At 29.7% G+C, this 5757-nt stretch overlaps 1 long non-coding RNA gene across 1 annotated transcript; it reads right to left on the bottom strand.

Moving 5' to 3' along the window:
• Positions 1 to 897: 897 nt before the first annotated feature.
• Positions 898 to 2663, bottom strand: LOC129317198 (uncharacterized). Its single transcript, XR_008594966.1, has 4 exons — positions 2605 to 2663; positions 2359 to 2477; positions 1306 to 1370; positions 898 to 1138 (listed from the first exon to the last, which is right to left on the bottom strand). It is a non-coding gene; the product is annotated as an uncharacterized LOC129317198 (long non-coding RNA).
• Positions 2664 to 5757: the final 3094 nt, after the last annotated feature.

The raw sequence follows: 5757 nt of genomic DNA, 5'->3' as shown, positions 1-5757 counted from the left end.
CTTGTCAAATAGTTGAGAGAAATTTATAATATAGACAGAGTAGATCTTAACATTAATTTAGGAAGGTGAAAAAGGCTAAAATTGAAAAGCAGTTATTAATGAATTTTAGTACAAAATTTCAATAATCCCAACTAGTTAGATGATTTATTATTATAATTAACTTTAATGCTTAAATGATAGTATAAATCAACAAGAAGCTCAAAGTACTAATGCTAATTGACAGTCTATTTACTTGAAAAAATTGTCATCAAAATGAGGGGCTAAACACTCTTGTTCTTGGAATTAGTTGGAACCTATTAGTGGATGAATTGGTGATTGAATTTTCTCTTTAGATCGTGAATTAATTAATATAGCTTTTAAAGTTATTTTAATTACCTTATCGATTGCGGCAAATTTTTTAAAATACAATTATTTTATAGTATTATTTTTCGTGAAATTTATCATGTACTATATTCTTTTTATGATCTTTATGGACACTTGTCATTTTTATTTCTTAATCTCTTCCAAGCTTTTAAATTTATTTTAGTTTAATACGATCAGGTTACCTAAAAAATGGCACGCAATTTTAGCTCTTTTTCTTTTTATTTTTTTTTTCTGACATGAAGAATTCAACTATTTTTTGGAAGTAAAGAAAAAACATGAATTAACACATGAATGAAGCCTAAACTGCCAAAAAAACTGTAAAATTCATGGCATGCATGCCGCAAGAAAAATGGAGAAATTTTAGTGTGATACACAGATAAGAGACAATGGAATTACTAATACCTCTATTTTTTATTTTGTGCAATTTAATGAACAAATTCCATTAGAGGCTCAGAATGGAAGTAAAAAAAAAAATATGAATGCTTGTTTAGAAGTACCTTTCAGAAACATATTTTCATGTTTTACAAAAATTATTTAAGTCTCCAATAAGTAATTGATCTCATGAAAGCATCATCTGTCATAAATAAGCATAGAGCATATATAAACTAAACTAAATTTGATATTTGAAATTTAATAAAAATGTTATAAAGAAATATCAATTTACCCCAAAATGGCATCAAATCTAAGTGTTTAGAACCAAAGAAATTGGAGAATGGAAACACAAGTGAAGCCAATCTGCCATTGCCATAAACATCAAGAAATCACCGCAATCAAACTGCAATAAAAGATAAACTACTTTAGTACCTCTCAAATATGAGATACAGAGATGGTGAACTAAATTACATATATAGCAACCAAAAAAAAAACAAAAACTTAGTTAAGATTCAGTTATTAATGAATTTTGTAGGGGGGGAAAGAAAAGAAAGGAGGGTCTATTATTACCTGAAGCAGCATGAAAGATCTCAAAGGGACTTGAGAGACGGGGGCACAGAAATGAAGAGAGTTACCTGGGAGGAATAGGTAATTAAGAGGATGCTTGAGAAGAAGCAGAATCGTAATGATATTGTAAGAATTGAAGGGAGAATTGTGTAGTTATTAAAATTAAATTAAAGGATTTAAGTGCAAAAAATATCTTTAAAAAAAATTCTCTATAAGATTACAATATTTTTAAGTCAATAATAATGTGTGGTACCGTTAATTTGATAAAAGAAGCCAACCTTCCTCAATCTATCAGTTCCATCCATAGAACATAACAGTCAAGGTCAGATTATTTTTAACAAATTGAGAAATGTCAATGTTTTTTATAAAATTAATGAGCACCCATCTATCATTATTAATTTAAGGATACAAGAAGATGTCAAAAAAAAAAATTTCTAAGTATTTTTACATCTAAATCTTAAGCTAAATTAAATTGCTGGCTTTCTGTATAGGCACAGCGCAATGAGTGGGGAATGTGCTTTTTGGCTATGTTTGTTGGCACATTTGGTGTGAGCGTTGCAAACCTGCCTTCTCAAATGAGGATGTGAATTAAACCAGATTTAGTTTGCCTACGTTATACAAAGCAAGAGCAGACCATTCTCTTGTCTTTGTCATAAAAGCAATCAAGTGCTTAATCGCACAAGGCCTTGTGTTTAGAAAGCAAACAGAAGAGATCCTGTGGAGATTACTTCAACATATATACAGTTAAGTTGAAGCATATCATGCGTCAACGTGTTCCTACCCAACTTGATTTTATAAACTTCAATGGGTTTTTTTTTATCATAGTTCTCAAATGTCACCTTTTTTTATAACTTAAACCTCAATAACAAAATAGTTCAAAACCAAAACACAGAAATGTCCACAGAGCATAATGAACAGCATTCAAGCTCGAACTTTAATAAATGATATGAGAAAATACGACCACTTTACCTCAAAATGGTGTGTAGTTCAACCTTATTTAGACCTGAAGCAAAGACATCTAATAAAGGAGGATATAAAGAAAGAGGATGATTTTACCTCAGAATGGGAGAAAGTTCAACTGTTAAGGAAGCAAAGAAATTGGAGAATGGAGACGAAAGTGAAGCCAATCTGCCATCGGCATAAACAGCAAAAAAAGACCAGAGAAACTCGAGCACCTATCAAATAAGTGAAAAGCGTTTGGAAGCAAAGAAACTGGAGAATGAAAGCAGAGGCGAGGCCGATCTGCAATATGAATATGAGATTGACAGAGATGCTGAACAAGTAGGAGAGAGAGAGAGATACCTGGGGGGAATAGAAATGAGAAGCAGAATGGCAATGCAGTAAGAAGGAGCGAGTCAAGAAGCAGGCAAGCTAAAGGCAAAGGTTTGGCGCTTAATTAAATTAAATTAAGTTAAATTGTTGGGTTTTCGTACGGTACAGTGCGTGGTGGTTAAATGGACCACCGAGTGAAGTCTTTTTCACATCATTTCGTACGGTAAAAGCAGGCGCGCTTCATGTACGAAGGCGACCAGCTTTAATTACTCACTCTTTTTTTTTTAGCAATATATCAGCATCACTTGTGCAGTCTGCATTACTAAACATTTCATCGTGAGAAAATTATTGCATGTTTTATTAATTTTTGTTATAAACAGGGCCAGAAAGTCATGAAAGATTGATTAGCTGTAAGGATATTTTAGTTTAAATATTTCAATCTCAAACATGATTATAAATTTAATTAACCCCTTTAAGCCGTATGAATTGATTAAAAATTACTTACTTTTTAAAACAAAAAAAAACTCCCTCCATTCAAAGATGTAAGGTATTATTTGAGGGATTGAATATTAAAAAATATAATATATTTTTAATCTTTTGAGATATAAGCATTGCCTTTTTTTTAAAGTGTCCCTATTAATGAATGATTTTATATTTATTGTAGAGTTTTTAATACAAATAAATATAAAAAATAGAGTTAGTTTAAAAATAGATAACTACTTTATTGATATGTGAAATTCAGTTAAAAATGCATCAGGCCCCGTTTGGTATGATTGAATAGTTTTTGATGGAATTGAAATTGAAATCTAAATCAGCATTGAAATATAATTGAATTATAAAAGTATATTTGGTATGTCAAAAAAATTAAATGGAATCCTTGCATTACTTTTGTTTGGTATGCAAGACATGAAAATGAAATTATACTTAAAAGACAAAAATACCCCTATATAAAAATTAAAATAAAACATAATAAAGGCTTAATTGTGTATCAATTTTCTTATGTATTTTATATGTTAATGAAATATTATATAGATCATAGATATTATATATAAGTAAAATATTTTACAAAAAATATTATAAATATATAAATTATATACAAATATTATATATATAATACTATCTTATATATATATATATATAGATATATATATATATATATATTATAACATTTTATATATAATGAGCAAAAATATCATTCACTCTTTTATACTCCCTTTTTTCTTTTTTGACTAGCATATGATAGCATTTTCTATTTTCATATTCAATTTAGCAAGATCTCGAGCCTAGACCAAGATTGTTTCAGCCATACTTGAGAAACATAGACCTTAAGGGTTGAATTCATTCTATAACTCCAGAAGAAATGGTTATGAATTTGAGTAGACCAGAAAAAAGGCTAGCAAACTGAACAACAAACTCATGAATTTGGTTAGTGAAAATGTAGCTAGAAAGGTTCATGCCTTCCCATCTCTTCACATCACTAAGGATGAAGTTAACTATTTATCACATAAGTAGCATTTGTACAAAATGTCTAACTCAATTTTTTTACCATATCTTCCAATGCACAATACCTACCATGGCAAAACCAACAAATGAACTAAAGAAGTAGACTTGAGCACTTTACAATCAGGCTTTCTATATATAAGACAACCACAACTACTTAATCAAAAAGGCTACTAACAATGACAGAGACGGAAAAATATATCTATCATGGTTTACAATGTAGACTTAGCTACACTATAATACCCAAAAAGAAGCAGCAAATGTGACTTACATATAACACATTTATGCATAAAGTATTTTGCGAACCACAGCTACCTTACCCTTATTTAGTAGGTTAGGAAATCCAACAAGGATTTTATCATCATCTATCATTTTAAGATACGCATCAGTGCGCTCATTGTCAATAAAATCTTCAACCTTCAACAACTTATCATATAGAGCCTCTCCCCATGCATCTAACATTGCTTCTCGAGCCAACTTGTCTAAACGAGCTCCTAATTGGGCAGAGGAATCCTTGATGTCTTGGGAAGTATTTGCTAACATCTCTTTAAGTGCATCAGTCAAAAGTTCATCATGATCTTGACTAGTTCTTTTCCTTTTCTTAGACTTAGAAGTGCCAACATTTGTGTTTTCTGATGGATAGTCAGAGAATGTAATTTTGATGAGGGTAAGAGTGTCTTAAAAGTTACAATTCTATGGAATTGTTCCTGATTCCATGGTTTTAAATAAAAAATTCAATTCAGCCTATTTTCATAGAATCAGGATTCTTAGGAATTGTAATTCATATCTACCAAACACACTTTATTCAGATTCTTATCCCAATTCTATTTTCATTTTTCCAATTATAACTTACCAAACATGGCCTTATATTTTTAAATGGAAGGAATAATAATTTGGATGATATTCATATTGAGGTTTGAGTTCGTTGAAAATCTCTATTCCAAACCTTAATTTGAGTGTTAAAAGTTTATTAAAAATAACCTGGCCATGTTTAGTTATAAAATTTTTTAAAACTGCTTGTGAAAGAAAAAGTTAAAAAAATGACAATTAAAAGTATTAATAATAATTATAAATTTTGAATTATTAAAATGTTAATTTGGAAAAAAAACTTGTGACATGAAAACTAGAAAGATTTATTATATTTTTATTAAATTAATTTTTATAAATGAATAATATTAAATTGAAATGAGGAGAAGCAGAATGGTAATGGAGTCAGAAAAAGGAAGTTAAAGAGCAGGCAGACCAAAGGCAAAGGTTGGGTGCCTAATTAAATTAAATATTTTTAAAATAACTTTAATTGTTGGGTTTCCGTACAGTGCTAGCGTGGTGGTGGTGGGATGGACCACCGAGTCCAGTCTTCTTCACATCATTTCGTACGGTTAAAGCAGACGCGCTTAACGTACGGAGCCGACAGGCTTTAATTACTCACTTTTTTTTAAAAAAAAAAATATCTGCATCACCCGCACTGTCTGTGACTCTATCCTCTTATTCTTAGACAATAACACTTCCTTCGTTTTTCATTGGAAAATAATTATTGCATATTTTATTAATTTTTATTATAAATAAGGCCATAAAATCAAGAAAGGTTTATTAAATTACTTTTTATGAATGAATGATATTATTAAATTAAAAAAATATTAATTACAAGGACATTTTACTTTGAATATTTCAATGTCAAAGATT

The sequence above is a fragment of the Prosopis cineraria genome, unplaced genomic scaffold, assembly GCF_029017545.1.
Source record: "Prosopis cineraria cultivar Desert tree isolate PC_DT_omini unplaced genomic scaffold, ASM2901754v1 PC8, whole genome shotgun sequence".
Classification (NCBI taxonomy): Eukaryota; Viridiplantae; Streptophyta; class Magnoliopsida; order Fabales; family Fabaceae; genus Prosopis; species Prosopis cineraria.
The sequence above is the reverse complement of the archived record's forward strand: the minus strand, read 5'-3'. Positions and strand labels throughout refer to the sequence as shown.